We start from the raw sequence: 20,826 nt of genomic DNA, 5'->3' as shown, positions 1-20,826 counted from the left end.
TCATAGTGCATTTGGAGTTCATTCCACTAGGTCAGACTGTTAATCAAGTTTTCTATTTAGAAGTTCTGAAAAGATAGTGTAACAGTGTTTGACCAAAAAAAGCCTGATTGTGGCAGACAGGGAACTTGGTTTTGCCACCACAACAATGCACCTGCTCATGCAGCCATCTCAGTGCCTCAGTTTTTGGCAAAATATAACATGCCTCTCTTGCCCCCCACACCTGACTCACCTGACCTAGCTCCATGCAACTTCTTTTTGTTCCTGCAAATGCAGAGGGACATGAAAGAACCGTGATTTTCAGACATAGAAGAGGTGAAGAAAAATAAAATGAGGGAGGTGCTGTCAGCCATCCAAACAGATGAGTTTGAAAAAATGTTTCCAAGAACGGAATCGCAGATTTGACCAATGTATTCTGTGTAAAGAAGAGTACTTGATAAGGCTGTTTTGTTAAAAAAAAAAAAATGTTTTTTTAAGTTAAATACCTAACTGCGGGGGTGGGGGGCTCGTAAGACTGAATTGATGGCAGTGAGGTGGGTTTTGGTATTTCTACAATAGAATGAAACTGCCCAGTTGGGTGCGTCCTCATCGTTGTTACATTTGAATCCAATGTGGCAGCTACCGCGTCAGTCACTCTTATTGCGAGTCTTCCTCTTTTCTGCTGACCCTCTGCTTTACAAACATGATGTTCTTCTCCCGAACCTAGTCCCTACTAATAACATGGCACTTCTGTAGAGGTGGTGAATCACCCTGATGACTTTGGCAGAGAACAAATACTTAATCTTTAAAGTAAAAAGTGGAAAAAATTTACAGCAGTACTGTAACCTAAACATAAAAAGTGCAATGGAAAATATTCTACATACTTCAGGATGAAGCATAAACAGTCAATAGCAATTTTGGCCTGATTTTAACATTATATTCATAATGTTCACTGACACTTCCCTACCTCCTTCCTTGTTGATTCTATCGACAGTGGATTTAAATTACTTATAATAATATAATAATGGGTTTTGTTCTGGCCAGGATGGCTAGGAACTTGTCCGGTTGCTAACTGAAAGGTTGGCAGTTGAAGCCCAGGAGTCACTCCACAGGAAGCGGATGTGACAGTCTGTTTCCATAAGGCTCACAACCTTGGAAAACCTATGGGATATCTCTGCTCTTTCCTGTAAGGTCACAATGAGTCAAAAGACCCGACAGGAATGGAGTCAGCTTGTACTCAGGGTGGTTGTATGACAGTAGCACGTAATAGATAAAGGATAACTGTAGCACAGATCTACTGGGAGAGAAGAATTGGTAACAGGAAACCGCACAGCAGGAGAATCTCATGAAAAGATAAAGTCTTATAAGATTTGATTTTCTTATTGTAGAAACACATTTCTACATAACAGCTGACTTATAACAAACACTCAACTAGAGTTCCAGCCGATGCCACAGATTGGCTCTTGAAACCAAAATACCTACTTCACATAATTCCTCTTCTTTAATATTTCTCATATTTGTATTTAGGAATCTGGGTGGTGTAGCAAGTTAGGTGTTGGGCAGCGAACTGGAGGCCAGTAGTTCAAACCTACCACTTGTTAGGAGTAGGAACTGGCGGGATGACAGTGGGTTTGGTTCAGGGTCCTCAAACTATGACCCGTGGACCACATGCAGCCCGCCGAGGATATTTATCCAGGCTGCTGGGTGTTTTTGCCCTGTTTTGTTTTTTACTTCAAAATAAGATATGTGCAGTGTGCATAGGAATTTATTCATAGTTTTTTTTAACTATAGTCTGGCCCTCCAACGGATCTGAGGGACAACTGGTCCCTTGTTTAAAAATTTTGAGGACTGGTTAAAGTGTGAATTTATCAGATTGGCTTATGGGTTGAATAGAGTTTCCTCTTGTGAGGGAGCATTAGAACTGATTGTAATTATACAACTCATTTTAAAGGTAATTTTACCATGGAATGGGGTGTTCTAAAATTAATTGTGATGATGATTGTACAATTCTTCTTGATATGATTGAATGATTTAACTATTGAATTGTATGATAATGTGGATTAGGTGCCAATACAAATGTAAAAAAAATTGCTCCCTCTCTTATAAATTGCCCACATTCAGACTTCTCTGAGATATATTATACACCTTAGGATTTGCCTGTTTTAAAATACAACAAAAAACTCTCTCCCACTGTTCTGCCTCATGATTTTTTACCTTTCTAAACAAGATCTGTCTTGTAGATAAAGAGAGGAGAAATAGGAAAAAGTTGGTCAAAGAAAAGTCCTCATCACAACTTTGGGAGAATGTTTAGGAAAAATAAGAATGGTTGCTCTACATCTTGAAGGCCGGGTTTTATTGAACTTGGCAGACATGGTCTATCACTTTCTTGTCCTGGATTAAATTATAACCAAGATACAGGCAGCAAAATATCAATTTATCTTGGCCTGGTCACCTCTGTTTCATCATTCAGAATTCAACTCCAAGGTCACTTCTTTGGAGAGATGCTATCCTGACTTCCTTGTATAAAGCCCGCTAATTCCGCACTAATTTAATACTTTGCCCAGCTCTATCTGATGTCCGAAGGAGCCCTGCTGGTCTAATTGGGTTATGCTGTGAGGTGTTAAACAGAAGGTCAGCAGTTTGAAACCAGCAGCCACTCAGCAGGAAAGTGTTTTGCAGCATCAGAAACCCTACGGAGCAGTCTTATTCTGTCCTATAGTGTTGCTGTGAGTTGGAATCGACTCAATGGCAGTGAAACCTGATATATGTCTGGTAAATAAATTTAGTTCTTTTTTCCCCCATGAAAAGATTAGAGATTTACAAGCTCCCCGGAGGCTCCTTGCAACAATCACACAGCACATGGATCAGTTGTGTGACCCACAAATGGGGTCATCATGAATTGCAGTGGGCTCCCTGGCGACTAGCAAAAGCAAGCATGTGGACCAGTGGGTGTTTACTTACTTGCCTACACGGCCATGACAGCTTCCAGCAAGCCTGGTTCCAATGAGTCCCATGGCAGGTAGTGCTAGTTTTCTGCTCAAGAGCATCTGATGGCACCCTTCTTCCCAATTTTATCCAGAAAAACAATGGACCCACCAAAGAAAAGAGAAACCAAAAAACAAAATGAGGCTTTATTTCGTAGGTCCTCTGGTGTTAGGGTTGACCACAAGATGATCAACAAAATGTAAGCGCTGTCGTGTGGAAAGTGGGGTCCTGCGATGAGAAATCCTCTGGAATAGGCGTCGCCCTGTGCTCTTCCCTCCTTCCTGCCTGGGCGCGGGCACCGCTGGGGTTGGAGTAGCTATCTTGGGACCTCATTAAGGTAGAAGGAGAGTGGGTCTTGGTGACTACTTGGAGTCAGTGTCTAAGCACTGGGCGGTCTATTCTTGGATTTTTGATTACATGAGAAAATATGCAGCGTTGGTGAGAGGCATTGCTTTGGTGTTTCTATCACTTTCTGGTACTTTGGGTAGTAACTGGGACTTGGTCCCCCAAATGAAACTCACTGCCATGAAGTCAATGCTGACTCACAACGATCCCTTGTGGATTTCTGAAACTGTAACTGTTTACAGGAGAAGAAAACCCAGTTTTGTCCTGTGGAACTACTGATGGTTTCAAACTGTCCACCATGGGGACAGAACCCAACATGTAACCAATATACCACCATGGCTCCTTGATAGACAGGCAATATTTTTGGATGAGAGGAGGCCTGGGTATAAAATCCCATGAGATTACAGGCACTCCTTGGGTTATGAACACCAGGCTTCATAAGAACAACATGACCTGAGACCCAGTCCTCATAAAGACCATTATATTAAAAATGAAGGTACGAATCATGGTTCCTAATATCAAATGGGTGGTACTTTGAGACATGCATCAAAACCTGAGGGGAGACAACAAAAAGCTTGTGGGGAAAAAAATCCATTTTCTCTTCATTTCATTTTTCTATGAGCTTGTAAAGGCCCTTATTATTATCACTCTTGTATTTTAAATGTTTTAGTATATCTAGAAGTGCTTCTTTAAGGTTTTTTGTGCATAGAAAAGTGCACTATATACGATATTATAAAACAAACATTTGCTTAACTGTCATTACAAACCATACCAAAGAGTTCAATTTTTGTGCACATCTAATTTAAAGATAGATTTAAGAATAAAACTCACTCATAATCTGGGGATTGCCTGCTCAATTCAATAGACAAATGTACACAGATCTCAAATAGATATTTTTTCCCATTCATTCATTCATAGTTATGGAACTTAGCCATAGTTATTTCATTCATTCATCATTAATTAAGCTTCTATGTATCAGGCATCATACTCAATATTGGGGATAAAGCAGTAAATAAATAGACCACAGTTCTCTCATGGTGCCTGCATTCGGTGGAAGAAGAAAGAAAAAAATAGATAGGTGTGTTAGGGATTGTAGGACAATTTAAAAAGTTGATCATAAAAGGCCTGGCTACCTGAGGGGAGAATGTTCCAGGCAGAGAGAACAACAAATGCAGGAACTATGTCACTTTCAAGGTGATCTGACCTATATTCATCCCTCAAGCCTTACCATTTTGTTGCCTGTCCGGGGTCCAGTTAACAGCATCTGTATCCCTTTAGCCTGAGCGTGTTTTTGGGGCAACAGAGTTTGCTCTGCCCACAAGCTGGGCTGCCTGGCAGTGCTGTGAATGAATGGCAGCTGAGGGGCACTTGGTGTTGGTGTAGCCCAGCTCCTTTGCCTCCCAGGAAAGCTAACACCGGGGTGCAGATTTTGAGCGGTTTCCACTCTGTCAGCATGGTTACGATTGGTTACCCATCGTGATAGCTAGTTTACCAGCAGTTTGCACTCAAATCCTTGTCTTCAGGTCTGTTCCTGGGGGAACACGGCCTGAGAATGGCCTTGAGGTTGGGCATATAAGGAGATCAGTACTGCTGTAGCTTAGGAAAGAGGAGGATAAGAGAGGAGGTCAGAGAGTAGCATGGTGCAAGACCTGGAAGAACCCTGTAGGTTTCAACTGTAACACTAAGTGAGGTGGGAAATCATTGCAGAGTATAAGGTAGAGAAGCAATAAGCAGTGCTCCCTCTAGCTGCTGGGTGGAGAACAGATGATGGGAAGGATAAGGTTGGAATTGAGAATCCCTGGTGGAGTCGTGGCTACTAACGGGAAAGGGCAATGATTCAAACCCACCAACTGCTCTGGGGAAGAAAAGACCTTGCTATTTGCTCCCTAGTACTTGACCATTGAGCCACCAGAGCCTCTTCAGGCAAGATTACAGCCTAGGAGCCCTTATGTGATGATTCTACTCTTGTCACAAGGGGCTGCTGGGAGTTGGAATCCACTCCAGGGCAAATAGCACACTCATGTTGGGAGCAGGGAAACTTGTAAGGAAGCGATTGCATCTAATGCATGTGAACTGCTGAAGAGAGCCTGACCCAGGGTGGTAGCGTCACGGCTATCACGGCTGGAGTAAAGGACACTGTCTAGACACAATGTCAAAAGGGTCCCCTGCCTTTTCTCACTTCAGTTGACTTTCTCCACCCAGCAGGGCAGCTGGAGCTCCTCCGACCGCCCCCGCATTGGCAGAGGCAGCATTCCATAAGTTCAGATACCTGGGTGTGAGCCCTACTGCAACCACTTACTACCCATGTGACTTCGTTTTGTCCTTAATATCTCCAGGGTTAAAAATACTACCTTACCACACTTGGGCTGCCGCGAAGACTAAATTAGATAAGGGAGTCCTTGTAAACTGCTGAGAACAGCGCTCGAATTATACATTGTAGCTTTAATGTTATCATTTTGATGACCGTATATCTTCAAATAAGAGACACCATTATTAGTTGAGTTAGTTGTTATATATATACCCATATGAAAAAAGAAAAATTGTGCCAGTTAACGATGCAAGGACTTAATGACAGTCGTGCATGACACACATTTGCTTCTCACGGCTTTGAAGTTCCTCTCATCTGTCCCACGGGATTGGGCCATGTGTCCTGCTTTCATTTGCATGGATTTACGGGTGACAGGCAAGGCTTTTGCACACATCTCAGTACAAACATGAACTCCAGTTTAATTGGCAGCTTCGTTCCCTTGAGGGTTTCTGCTCCTTCTACAAAACATTGAAGGAATTGTAGTCACTCTCCTTTGATGAATCTCTGCTTCCATGGCGTCATTTGCACCCTGCTACTCTGTTTCTGTAGCCACAAAAACTGTGGATATAATAGCTTTTCATTTCAATGCTGAATCATTGTGTACTCATTTGGAAAGTCTATCAAACACCAATTAAGCTCAACATGCATAGACCTAGCATTGTGCAAAATACAATTGAAGAACCAATTTGAACAGATGTGACCAAGTTAAAAGTTAAAAAGATGAACAGGCAAGAATAGCTACATTGCGACTCACCAGAAATGCAATTGCATATGCACCAAAACTCAAATATTAACATTTTCATGGCACCACTCTTCCTAGCCTTTCCAAACAAGCAACTTCCTAAATATCTGTAAGGGGTGGGGGTGGGATGGGGAATAAATAAATTATAGCATATGCTTGTGATGGAGTACCACACAACAATAAGAATGAATAAACCACTGTCAGCAATATCTTATGTAAATGTCATAGACACTATTGTTAAGAAAAGTAAGCCAGTACAAAATATCATTCCATTTATATTAAAGTTCAAAAGCAAGCAAAACACATCATTGTTATGATATGACCCAGGAATTTGACTCCTAGGTATTACACTCCAAGAAAACAGGAATTCAAACATTGTACACCAATGTTCATTGCAGTACTATTTGTAACACCCAAAAATGGGTAGATACCCAATACCCAAGTCCCCATCAGTAGATGGACAAACAAAATGTGATCTAGTCATACAATGGAAAATTGTCCACTATAAAAACTCCTGAAGTCCTGATAGAGGCTACAGCATGACTAAACCTTGAAAATGTTACGTTGAATAAATAAGTGGGACACAAAAGGACAAATATTGTTTATGTTTTTAATTGTATGAAGTATCTACAATGGAAATATGTTCTTTTTTTAAAAAAAAACATTTTATTAGGGGCTCATACAACTCTTAACACAATCCATACATATACATACATCAATTGTATAAAGCACATCCGTGCATTCTTTGCCCTAATCATTTTCAAAGCATTTGCTCTCCACTTAAGCCGTTTGCATCAGGTCCTCTTTTTTTTCCCCTCCCTCCCTGCTCCCCCCTCCCTCATGAGCAATGGGAATATTTCCTTAGGGAAAATATTAGAGGATAGGCATAAATAATGGGGTTCTTGCTTGATGGGCATGCAGTTTTTGTTTGGAGCAATGGAAAAGTTTTGGAAATAAATAGTGGTGACCACTAGGTAACATGTAGTGAGATTACTGATTGTCTTTGTTCAGTTGAAACAAATTGGAGTGCACCCCATCCCTTCCCTGACTGTAGGGCTTTCTGGGCCCCTGGAAAAGAAATTCTAAAGGTCTCAGCTTCTCCTTTCAAGATTCGTAACTACTCTCTAGCCTGGTCACCAGCTCTCTGGTGGGCTGTTCCTCCTCATTGTGTTTTTCTGTTGCTTTCTCTCCCTCCCACTCCTGCTGGCACCCTGTGTGAACAAAAAGGTTCTGGTAAAATCCGGCCTTTGCTTTGCAGAGCAGAGCCCCACGAGCCTCCCTAATTGCTCAGCCTCTCATTCCTCCACTTGTGCTTAATTCAAAGCTGTAAAAAGCTCTTCCAAATAGGTGTGTGCCATACTTGACAGTTGTGATGAAACAATGCCTCCAGCGCAGAGCAAGCAAGACACATTCCCAGTTTTCTTGTCCATAATTCATAGTGATTTAGCTCCCCGCCCCCGCCCATCAGGAGATAAGAATTTCTTTGGGAACAATTTTCTTTTAATAGCACCATCTGAAGCAGCAAACATTTCTCTGCAGTCATTAGAGTCTAGGAAATAGTGACTGAGGATTGAATTAGGATGTTGGGGGAGGCCGCCTGCATCACATAAATAAACAATGAGGGCCCTGGCCATTTCATTACAGAACTTAAATAAGCAGTACAGATGGTTGGCTGCAGCGTTACACGTGCAGAACCTCTTTCAAAGACAACATCATAGGGTCAGAAGCATTCATGTATTCACAATGCCATTCATCTACTCAACTTAAGTTCCTTTTGCACTAAGCACAGCCCACGCGTGGGTCAGGCAAATTATGGCAGGCAGTAATGCAGAAAGATGAGACGATAAGGGAAATATCGGCTCCTGAGAGGACAAATACTAAATTAGCTTAAGGATTTATGGCCCTGAGCTTAACGTAGTAAAGGCTCTTTGCCATCGATCCTTCTCAATGAGTTGTGAGTGACAAAAACACAGTTGAGCAAGGAAAAAAAGCAAACACCACAACTAAAATTGATGGAGGCGCACATTTTTAAAAGTGACTCGTTGGTTGGCCCATGTATCCGTCATGCTTGGAGCTTTGGGTGTAGCAGGTGCTATCTGTTCAGGTAGGGTTGTTACGTCTTCTTTTCTGTGCTGGCTTCCTTTACACTGCATACTCTCACGGCTGGTGTGCTCTGACGCTCCGTGACTGTGCACTCAAACCCTCACTGCCTTTGAGTCGATTCCAGCTCAGAGCAGCTCAGTAGGACATGGCAGAACTGCCTCTATGCGTTTCCGAGTCTGCAACTCTTTACAGGAGTACAGAGCCTCATTGTTCTCTCATGGAGCGGCTGGTTGTTTCAAACTGCCGACCTTGTGGTTAGTAGCCCAACATGTAACCCCCTGTGCCATGAGGGTCCCTTGTATCAGGTTCCTGGGATGCTTTTCCCTGGTTCTTGCTTCTCAAATCTGAAAGAATTCATGCAGCAGAAGTATTTTCGTAAGCCCAAGTGACTTTTATGAGGGAAAAGGAAGTTTCAGGTGGTACACTCGCAAATATCACATACCAGCCCTGGAAAGTGTGCAAGGCCCACCGGGACAGCGAGGGGGAGAGTTGAGATGGAAAATGCTGCTTCTGGGAGCACCAAAAACCACATGGAAAATGTCCAGAAAGGGGAGGCTGGGGACCCAAAAGAGGAGCATTGGAAATAAGAGAGCGAGCTCCTGCCTCCCACTTCTGATTTTTATCCCTTCCTGCCCCAATGGGGTAGGGAATGGGCATGGTTGAGGCTGTTGGCAGTTCTTAGTGGCTGTGTTTAGGTGCCTGTATGATGTAGTTTTGCTAGTTTCTAGTGCACATGCCCAGGTGGCTTTAATCTGCCTGCACAGCTTTGGGTCTTCCCCATAGGTTTCTAACATGTGCCTGATTTCTTTCAAGCAACTTTATTGTGGCATGACCAGCTAATTTTCAGTTAGCATTAGTAATTGGTGGGAAAAAAACACCCTTTTCCCTAATCTTTCTGCCTGTCGCTTTGACCGTAGGGCTTCAACAAGTTGGTGGAACAATTCAGTTTCCTTTTAATTTCTTCTTTTGTTATAAAGATTCTCACAGAAGATCAGGGATTTTGCTCATTTCACCAAGTTTGTACACCTGCATTTTCTGAACCAGTCATTGCATCCAGAGGCATGAAAGGTACAGAAATGCCCCCATGAGCCCTGAGGCGATGCGGTGGAGGAGCAGAAGCGTGTGCATGGCACCCCAACACCTAGCTAAGAAATGGCATGAGTGATTCCTCTGTCAGATGACGAGGGAATGATGGCCACGCAGGCAAGCAAGACAGCCAATGTGCTAACAAGTGCATTTTAGAAAGGCATGTTCACTCACACCAATTCAACACACAGAATAGTTGCTATTGAAAGCAATGCAAAAAAAGAGAAAACAATGTATAGTATCTCCATGTCTCCTTGGTCATGAGAGATTCCATTTCCAAATGAAATGATTAGTAGTTGAACTAGAAAGTGTTCTTCATAATCAGCTATCCTACCAGCACCTATTATATGTTGAACTTCTACAGCAGAATGTTTGCCCAACTTTAAAAATAAAATTTCCCATTTTCTCAAGTGAAAGAGAGACAGAGAAGTTTTTCTGTGTAAATTCCTACAGTCTGTTGAATTAAACAAAGTGTGTGGCAGCCTGTGGGATCCAGCCCCACATCAGGATGGGTCCTAAGGGACCATTGTGTAATTGAAGGTAAGAAGGTATGAGACAGACAAAAATTTTGGGGTGCTCATCTCTGCCATGGCATCAGGAAGCAGATCCAAGCAGGAGAGAGAGAGAAAATGTATTCTTACATCAAGGGATATAGTCTCAGGGCATGCAAGCCCCCTGATTACAGGTAGCCACATACATAACAAAATGGGCAGTACCTTAACCCTAGAGGTCCCCAAGTAATCTGACACCAATGTTGGGGTCAGGTAAGGGGGAGTGGCTGTCCCCTGAGCAGGAAGAACTATTGGAACATGTCGGCTCCTACAGATAAAGCTGCTGGCCAGATAGGAATCAGCCATGTGCTTGTAATAGGTAACTTTAAGGCAGCACTGTTATGGGAGGATATTGTGGGGATTGATCTTAATTATGATTGGGACTCATCTCTAACTCACAAGCATGAAGGCCTCCCTACACCCAGAATCCTGGTCTCCCAGGCTTCTTAAATATGAGAAAAAGGACTTGTCCGCATACACTCTCTTCCTTTTCTTCTGTTTCTCACAATAGCCCTTCTTAGAATCATGGTTCTGAAAGCGTCAAGTGAGAGTAATGGCCTGGTTTAGCTAAAATGTACCAGATAGTTGATTCCCCTGTCTCTCCTTTAGAAATGCTTCTTTCTTAGAACGTCTGCTGATCTGTGGTAGTTGTATATTCTGATGTCAATTTGAGGATTCAGAGTGCAGGGATGGAGTCAATGCTGTCAATCAAGTCAAAGTCAATGAGGCTTCTGTGTGGGCATGGCTTTCTGAGGATTCTGAGAACTTCAGTATTCCTCCTTGGAGGCAGGAGACACTCTCTTAGCTCACTTCCTTGGAGACTCTCTACTGACAAGGCTCACTCTCTGTGAGACATCCCACTGGAGAAGACACATGGAGAGAGGCTGATGGAGCCAGACCTCTGGAGCCTGAGAAGCCACATGGAGACCTCTGACAGTGCTGAGATGCTCACAACACCACTGGATCCACAAGACTTACCACCCACTGTCCTGTGATCTTCCTGCATTTGACGTTATTGCATGTGTAACAGGAGTCTAAAGAGAAATTTATAGATTAGTATTGGACATATGGGTTAATATCAGACTTATGGACTTGTTCTGGACTGGGCTAGGATGTTTTCTCAATATTCAACTGCTCTTATACATAAAGATTTTTCTTATACACATATGTATCTCCCTAGATTTGTTTCTCTAGTCTACTCGGACTAACACAGAACCATTTACTTGTGGTAACACAGTGGCATGCTCCCTCTCTGGAATTTCTTACAAGTCAAGAGATTATAAAGCTAAAAGGAGCTATTAGTTGCACTATAACATAGAAATAAGATACACACACAATGACCACATGTAATACATGGCAATCTAAATAAACCAGACGATTGTTCCTACTAATTTCTTAATTCTTTAGGGATAAAATATCATAAATTCAAATATATTTGATAGTGACCCCTTTATTAAGTTTTCAACAGGACACCCTACCAAAAACAAAACCCACAGGCGAGGGATCAATTCTGACACAGAAATACTATATAGGGGAAACTTCTGGCAAGATGGTGATCAAATAATACACACCAGAGGGACTCCGCAGAAACCAGCGGAGGGAACAACTGAGAGGGAAATTCCATGCTGCTGGGTGACAGGAGGAGCACCATAGAGATAGGTAGCACAGCTCCACTAGGTTTTGAGGAGCTTGGGCTTTTGGTTTGCCACTGTGGAGGCCAGGTAAGGCTTAAGCTTAGCCCCACTACAGTGTTGGCCAGAGCTGGACTTCTTTGCCCGGCCCAAGGCCTTACTACAGCACAGCCACAGCTTGCTTCCACCTCTGGGCAGGGTTTACACCCCTCTAGCCTCATAGTTAGGCAATTGGGGTTCAGCTATATCTTTACTTTTGTTTCTCTGTCTCCTCTCATTACCCCCACAGTCTCAGGGGACTCGGTTTTTTGTTTTGTCACTTCCTTTTCCTCTCACATGACACGGGGACCTCCAGGCCACTCCCCTTAACCTAGGCCAATTACACCTGGCCTCTGCCCAGCTAGGGGAGCCCAGCCCTCTGCAGCTTAACCAGCTTCTGGGGAAATCCCTCCACCTCCCACCTCAGAGTAACTCATGTCTATCCTCCAAGGCCTCTGGAGGAACTCCTGCCCAGCCTTTGGGAGATTCATTTGGCTGGGGGAAACCTCAGCCCACCTTCCACAGTGCTCTGTGTGGCTGGGAGAGCTCCTTCCCATCCTCTATGGTCCCATGTGATTGAGGGAATGTCCTCCTGCCTGCCATAGTGCCTCACATGGCCTAAGGCAGCTCCAGCACTCCACACTGCTATGGGAATCTCTACCCAACATTCACAGTGATATGGCTGACTAGGGCAATTACACTCACCATCTGAGGTGTGCTACAACAAAGCGGACACACCCACCAGCCTTCTGTAGCACTCCAATTGCAGCAGGTACCTCTTCATGCCCTCTGCAGTGCCCCAATATTCCTGTGAGATCATCCAGTGCAGCACCATCCTTGTGGGTCCACAACCACTCAACCAGTGTTCCCTGAGCGGACCATTCAACTTGTCCATCAAATAATAGAATACTTGTTGACTAGGGAAAGAGTGAAGCCACAGGAGGATAAAGCAATAGCCCAATCCCATAGTGCAATTAGCTGCAGGCAGTTTGAGGAAGCATTTCTGTGAGTCTCCCAGAGAGAGCTCAGTGCTCTTTGACTCTGGAAAATGGTGCCAGGCTCCTCTAAAACAACACAATAAACAGCAATAAGCCCCACCAACTTCAATGGCAATAAAGGAGAAACAAAAGGCAATGTTGGAAGGAGACCTAAAACTAATGACGTGCATAGAAGAACCAGACATTGATCTACCACAGAAAGAAATGTTCAGAATTCTGCTTGGAGAGAAATGATGGAAAGAATACAGAAAAAGGATGAAATGATAGAGGAGACAAATTGCACACACCAAAGGGAAATACAAGATCTTAGAGACAAGATAGCAAAAACCAGTAGCAAATTCATGGACTTTGCCAATTGACTGGAGGAGGCAGAGAACTGCACCAGTGACCTGGAGACTTTAACAAACATGAAAAAAAAAAAAGTCAAATAAGACCATCAGAGAAGCTGAGGAAAACCTGAGAGCTGTGTTTGATGCTATGAAGAAGAACAACATCAGAATAATTGATTACTGGAGGAGGACACAACAAAGAAGTCAATGACAAAAATAATGAAGGAATTCTTACAGGAAAACTTCCCCAGCTTAATGAATGTAAACCAGGCAACCATTCAAGTGGCTGGAAAAAAACCCAGCTAGACTGAATCCCAAGAAAAAGTCACCAAGACATATAATAGTTAAACTATCCAACTTTGAGGAAAAGGAGAAAACCATGAAAGCATCTGGGAAAAGGAAGAAGTCACATATAAAATTACCCAAATAAGGATATGCTCAGACCTATCAGGGGACACTATGAAGAAGAGGAGATTGTGGAGTGACATATTCCAAAAATTGAAGGAAAATAACACAAACCCCAAAAATACTCTATCCAGAAAAATTATCTATCAAGATAGATGGAAAAGTAAGAGTCTTCCCAGACAAGTAAAAACTCAAAGAATACGTTAAAAGAAACCCACCCCTACAAAAGATCCTTGATGACCTAGCATGGGCAGAACAACATTCAGAGTACAAATAAAAGACTGTTGCATAGAACAATGTCACCCAGAGGGCAAAAAGAAAAAACAGCCCCCGAGTTGGCATTGGCTTAAGAATGGAAAAAGTCAAGAATAAACCACACACACACACACACAACACACTGGTCAGAAAGGGTGTAGGAAAACACCCAACACAAAAGGTACAGGATGACATCGCAGAATCTACAGATGGATGTAATAACCCTGAATATCAATGGACTGAACTCAAGTATTAAGCATTGAAAGACAGAGACTAGTAGACTGGTTTAGAAAACACAGACCATGAATTTGCTGCCTACAGGAGACACATCACAAGATTACAGATAAAAATAGGCTGAGAATCAAAGGCTGTTGAAAAATATACCAAACAAATGGCAATTCAAAAAAAGCTGGGGTTGCAATCCTAATCTCGGACAAAATTGATTTCAACGTGCAAGCCATAACAAGAGATAAAATGGGGTACTATATAATGCTTAAGGGAACAGTAGACCAAGAATAAGTGAGCATAATACATTTATACGTGCCTAACAAGTGATCCACCAAATTCATCAATCATACACTAAAAGATGGGGGGGGAATTATGGGCTCAACAATTATAGTAAGTAACTTTAATACACCATTCTAAGAAAGATCACAGGAAAGAAGCTTAACAAGGAGGATATACATCTAAACATTACGAATAGACAACTTGACCTGATAGATATTTTCAGAGCTCTCCACCCACATTATGTTCAAGCCCACATGGCACATACTCCAATAAAGACCACATGTTGGGACACAAGTTGAATCTGAATAAATTCAAGCACATAGAAATTATATAGACTTTTCTCTCTGACTAATATGGCATAAGGTTGGAAGTTAACAAAAGGACAATTGAGAAAACAAGGGCAAACAATTGAAGGATGAATAACTATTGCAAAAGGAGTAGGTACTGGCCAAGATCATAGATTAAATCAGGAAGTTCTTAGAAACCAGTGAGAGTGAGAATATGACATGCCAAAACCTTTGGGACACAGCAAAGGCAGTTATCAGAGGAAGTTTGAAAGCAATACATACACACATAAAAGAGGAAGAGAGAATTACAATTGATATGCTGACAAAAAACTTGTAGCAATTACAGCAGAGTGAACAAGACAATCCTACTAATAGCAAAAGAAAAGAAATAATAAAAATCAGGGCTGAGATTCATGAAAAGGAAAACAAGAAAACTATGAAAAAATTAATACAGCGAAAAGTTGGTTCTTTGAAAGAATTAAAAGAATCCACAGACTGCTGGGAAACCGAACCCAAGAAAGGAAGGAACACATTTCAATAGCAAGGATGAGGGATGAAACGGGACATTATACTGTACCCTAATGAAATCAAAAGGATAATTACACAGTACTACGAAGGCCAGTACTCAAACGAATTCAACAACTTGGAAGACATAGACAAATCATTAGGAAAACAATCTCACCCTACACTATCCCAGATGGATGTCAAGAATCTCAACAGACCCATAGCAATAGAAGAAATAGACAAGGTTATTAAGGGATTACCAATAAAAAAAATCCCCTGGACCAATTCTACAAAGCATTCAGGGAAGAACTGACACAGTTCTACACAAACTCTTCCAGAACATAGAATAAAATGTCAAACTCCCGAATACTTTCTATGAATCTAGTATAACTCTGATACTGAAACCGGACAAGGATCCCACAAGAATCAAGATCTACAGACCAATATCCCTAATGAACAGCGATGCAAAAATCCTTAACAAAATACTGACCAATAGAATAGAATAGTATATAAAAAAATAATTCACCATGACCAAGTGAGATTCATACCAGGGATACGGGGATGTCCAACATACGAAAGACCATTAGCATCATTTGCCACATTGACATGAAAAATTATAAGAAGCACATGATACTGTGGATAGATACAGAAAGAGCATTCAACAACATCCAACACCAATTCCTGTTTAAGACAGGAACGGAAGGAAAATTCCTCAATATAATACAAGCTGTATATGAAAAACCAACATTCAATGTGGTAGTCAGTGGAGAAAAAGTGAGTCTAGGGAGACATTGGTCAGTGTAAGACATGAATAAATAATTATTTTTAACTTATCAAAGATTCATAAGGGAGGGGGAAAATGAGGAGTTGATACCAAGGACTCACGTAGAAAGAAAATGCTTTGAAAATGATGATGGCAACAGATGTACAAATGTGCTCAACACAGTGGATGTATGTATGGATGGATTGTGATAAGCGTTGTCCGAGCCCCCAATAAAATGATTTTAAAAAGAAAATAAATACAATATAGGGTTTCCACATCATTCCCCTGGGTTTGCCTGGTCAGTTTGATTCACTAACCTTGTGATTACAATTCTAAGACTTACTCGGGAACACCCCCAAACTAAAAATGAAACAAAACAAATTCACTCTTTAGCCAATACTGACTCATAGTGACCCCATAAGATGAAGTAGAACTTGCTCCTTGGTTTCTGAAGCTGTAAATCCTCAAGGGAGCAGAAAGCCTCACCTTTCTACATAGATTGACCCCTGAGTTAAACTGTGACTTTGTGGTTAGCGGTCCAACATGAAATCCAAGGTTCCGTCGCACCACCAGGGTTTCTGAGAGAGGACAAAGACAGTGACAAAAATGAATCAGTCAGATGGAGACCGTAAGCATGAAGCTATAATGGTGTCCAAAGATTCATGGCTACTTGACTAATTATAGAAGGTAGAAAACAAATAAGTTCTTCACAAAATCTTCATTGGTGGTGGGATCAATTCATCACAGTTAGACCACAGAAGTAGGAAAGGGACCACGGTGATTATAGGGTCCAGCAGACACTGATCACCGATTTCAGCCAGTTTTAATCTCCATTTTCTGTTTACAAAATTCCTGCTCCACCTTCCCCTCAGGAGGAGCCTGAAAACCAGGACATTTACATCCTCCCCACCTGTGGATGCAAATGGATCCCTATGCCTCTAACAAGGCCTTCATTCCTTCTCTCACTGGAAGGAAACTTCCAGTCCTTCCTGTCTAAAGGAAAATGTCCTGTCCTGTAGACTTTTGTTTGCAAAAGGTCTCTTTGTCGTCTCTCTTCTGATCTCCCCTGCTGCACCCTGTCTGAAGCTTCTCTCTCTCACCCCTGTTCTCTCTCTTAAACTCCTGCTGGTCTCTTCTGGCTTTCTCCCTCTGCCTTTACCCTCGGGTCCCCTCTTGCCCTTTTGTTCCCTTGCTGATGGCAGCAGTAGAGGCAGCGTGGTGACAGTGTCATCAATCCTATATTTGCCAAACTCCATTGCGGTTTGGTTACGTGTCTGTATTTCTTTCTCTTCTTTTCTGTGGTAGCGGCAGCTTCTGTGGTCTGTCAGCGCTCTTTCGCTTGGCTAGTCCTCTAGCTCAGACAAGAGGCTGGGTCTAACCTTCCTTTATCTGACTATCCTATGTCCCTTTCATCTCACCTCCTTTGTTCTCCCTTTCTCTGTCAATCTTGTTTCCCTAAATAAAGCCTATTAATTAAAAATCTCACTGTCTCTCATATCTGAAAAACTGTGCATTTAGTGACCCATACGGAGATAAGATAAAACTTTCTCCACTGCTCTGTCGGAAACAAAGTAGTGAGTTTCCTTAAAGGGACCTTTGCAAATGCCATTAAAAACTTTTCAACAGACGCATCTGTAACAAACTGGGTGAGTGTGAAATTTAAACGCTCTACATTGGGGTTGTCGATTAATTTCCTTTTGGTCTTTAAGGGCCCATGTCTCGGAAATCCTAAGCACTAAGACTGGATGATTCTGGCCCTTTGTGTTTGGGAGGCAACCAGGGGGTTACCTTACTCTTTTGCTATCCCCACTTCTCCTTTCATGTGGCTCGGGGTTAATGAATTAAAGGGGATACTCTTTGAAATACGTTTTCTTTCTGGGAGCTTAAATATTCACTCAAATCCTCCATTATGGGCTTTACTTAATCGAAGCCCCAACAAAATGTACCCCTTCAATGTATGACTGCAAATCTGAAACCACTAGGTCTCTAATCGATCATAGATAAGGAGTTTCTGGTATTTTTATGTGATAAAATGGACAATTCGGAATGGCCATTAGGTGGCACTCTCGATTAAAATTTTCTGATACCTTAATAATTACTGCAAATTGAGTAATTTAAAATTTCAGCTCTCATACCTGCACATATTCTATATTCTTCGCTCTCATCCCCATCGCTGTCGATTGTCCTGCTTCTCGACGCCTGCTAGACTGGGAAGAAATTCCCCTTCTAGACAATGCTATGCCACTATTCCACCAGCAGCCGCCCAAAGTCCTTCTGTGCCATTTCCCCCTTATCTTTACGAATTCCTCAGTGCTTTGTCCCCAGCTCCTCTCACTTTTCCGTCCTCACCAATCTTCCTCCTACCATGGGCATCTTCCATGGTATTTGATCCTTCCCCTCTATCATCAGTGCCTCCCCCTCCTCCTTTTATATCACAACTTCCCCTCCCATCTGTGTCATCGTCCATGTAATTTGACACCTCTGTTTTGCAGGCAGTGTCTCTGCCCCTTTCCTGCCAACATTCTGCTGTTCCGACTCAGAACCTTCTTCTATGAGCCCCTTAATCCCGCTTTCAGACCTCGCGCGCATCCTTCTTCTCCACAAAGTGAACATAAGGTTTAGTTAAATGTCTGGGAAGTTTTAACTCGGTCCCAGACACTTACATTAAAAAAATTCAAATGCCTCACTCAGTCTTGCGATCTTATCTGGCATGGTATCTATATAATTTATACAACCACTTTAAGACCAGGAGAGAGTCTGGATGTCTGCTCAACAGAGAGGCGATGGAACACATGCCTCAAACCAGGACATACTCGTGGGCTTTGATGCAGTTTCCCGACAGGACCCTAACTGAAATTATCAAATGGGTCATAAGGACTGCACCCTGTGAGATGACATGGTTATTTATCTCATTGAGGGCCTGCAGGAAACTGCCAGTAAGGCAGTCAATTTTGACAAAATTAGAGAAATCATCCCAAATCAGAATGAAAATCCTGTCTAATTCCTTTCATGTGTTTCAGAGGCTTTTCTTAAGTACACAAGGATGGGCCCTTTGACGCCAGCTGGCACTACTGTACTTCATTCCCATCTCATTTCAGTCAGTCCCAGACACTAAGAGAAAGCCTAAAGATTAGAGCAGGGCCCTCTGACTTCATGGCAAGGCCTTCTCAATGCAGCTTTAAAGTTGTCAACAATAGAGCTATACTGGCTAAGTTAGATAAGCTGCAAATAGATACATCTAAGTGCTAGATCTTAACTAGTGCCCTTCAGGGCAATGTGAGTGTATCTAAACCAGTTAACACTGGGCCTCGAATAGGTGAACCTCCTGGGCCCAGCATTAAATGCTCCCAAATGGGACATTGGGTATAATGCCCTCATGCCCCACCTCTGCCAAGGCCTGCCCACAATGCAGTCAAGTACTATTGAAGAAATGTGCCAGGCAGGCAGGTTTACATGTTATGTGAGCTGAAAAAAATCATAGGCACCAAGAAGTGATGTTCTAACTCCAGTTAGAAGAAAGATCTAGCAAGGTAAAAGCCAAAAGGAACTCTGGGAAATGCCTTTTCGGTCAAAAGCGGGAGAGATCATCTCTTCAAGAAGGCCTCATACAAGCTGTATGAGACCCTCCTTGTCGGGGCTGATTGGCTGGGCGACGGAGTACTGATGCTGCCCACGGCCCAAGGGGACAGGCAAAGTTGATAAAACACAAAGCATGTATTTCTAGTGATGATTGCATTTATATCTGTCACCACTGCGGTATGTGCTAATCATGTTTATTTGGCTTATATTCTCCATCTGCCTCTGCTAACAATTGTAGAGTGGACTCAAACAGGTCCTGTCATGTTTGTGAATGATTCTGTATGGACCCCAGGCCCTTGGAGGAAATGGGATAGCCACGCACCCTGAAAAAGAAGGCAGAGAATTTAATTTTACCCTAGACTTTGGAGGGTTACTTTTATGTGTAGGTGCCAACCCTAGCTGTCTAGCCATTAAATCACAAGTGTGGAACAACTGGTTAAAGTAAACAACACTGATCATGGTTTCTATATGATAGTAGGAGAAATGTTTTTTGGTTTTTTTAAAATGAGAACTTTGGTTCCATGGAGGGAAAGGGAGATGAGGAAACCTGTAAAATCATCAGTTACAGGCATTTCAAAGCCACTACAATTAAATGACTCAAGTGTCAGGGACCCCATGGAAAAGTGTTAAAATTGATACTGTCATGATCATTGATTGGGGCCCCATGGAAAGTTTCTGACAAATGGTGCTGAAGGCTCTGGTATTACATCATGTAACTATGTAAGCTTTGCCAATACAGGTGTGTCTGGTTCTATATACTTCTTCCATAAAAAACGATACACATTACATACCGTATATACTCGAGAATACGCCGACCTGAATATCAGCCGAAACACCTAATTTTACCACAAAACTGCATTAAAAACGTGCTGAAAAAACTCAGCTTATACACCAGTATCTATGGTAGTTTCCTGTGTAAAAGATCCTTACATATTCCCTGCTGGTAATGTAATGCTAGATGAGACTGCTCTCAGGACCACGTGTTCCCATTGTAAATTACGTACATGCCTTAACCATACCTTGCTCATAAACCTCTCTAGAGACAGTGATCTCGTTTTAAAATGCTGACCGGGAGTATAGATGCCAGTGCAAATGAATCGCAGTTGGGAAAGCAGTTCTGAGACATCCTTGGTGTTTCAGATAATGTCGGAGATGTTAAAATGACCTTGTCAACACAAACACATTGTTGAGAACGAGGGAGGATGGCAGCGATCCAAAGCCCATCTGTAGACAATGGAACAATCTCCCCACAGAGGGGCCACAGGGAAGGGATGAGTCAACCAGGTTTTCAGTAAAGCATTGATGAAACACACAATATTCCTCTGGTTCCTGGAGACCTCCTCACCCCCCACTACCACGACCCCAGTGCTGCTTCTTAATTCAGACTAGACCGGAACATGTACACAGGTATAGATAAGAGGTGGGAGCTCATG

At 42.4% G+C, this 20,826-nt stretch overlaps 1 long non-coding RNA gene across 1 annotated transcript; it reads right to left on the bottom strand.

Moving 5' to 3' along the window:
• Nucleotides 1-8,722: 8,722 nt before the first annotated feature.
• On the bottom strand, nucleotides 8,723-18,208 carry LOC142448262 (uncharacterized). The gene is made up of 3 exons (XR_012784515.1): nucleotides 17,950-18,208; nucleotides 16,301-16,392; nucleotides 8,723-11,130 (listed from the first exon to the last, which is right to left on the bottom strand). It is a non-coding gene; the product is annotated as an uncharacterized LOC142448262 (long non-coding RNA).
• Between the last annotated feature and the right edge of the window lie 2,618 nt (nucleotides 18,209-20,826).

Source organism: Tenrec ecaudatus, chromosome 5 (assembly GCF_050624435.1).
Source record: "Tenrec ecaudatus isolate mTenEca1 chromosome 5, mTenEca1.hap1, whole genome shotgun sequence".
In the NCBI taxonomy this organism is placed as follows: Eukaryota; Metazoa; Chordata; class Mammalia; order Afrosoricida; family Tenrecidae; genus Tenrec; species Tenrec ecaudatus.
Note: the sequence above shows the minus strand (reverse complement) of the source record. Positions and strands in the feature narration are given on the sequence as shown.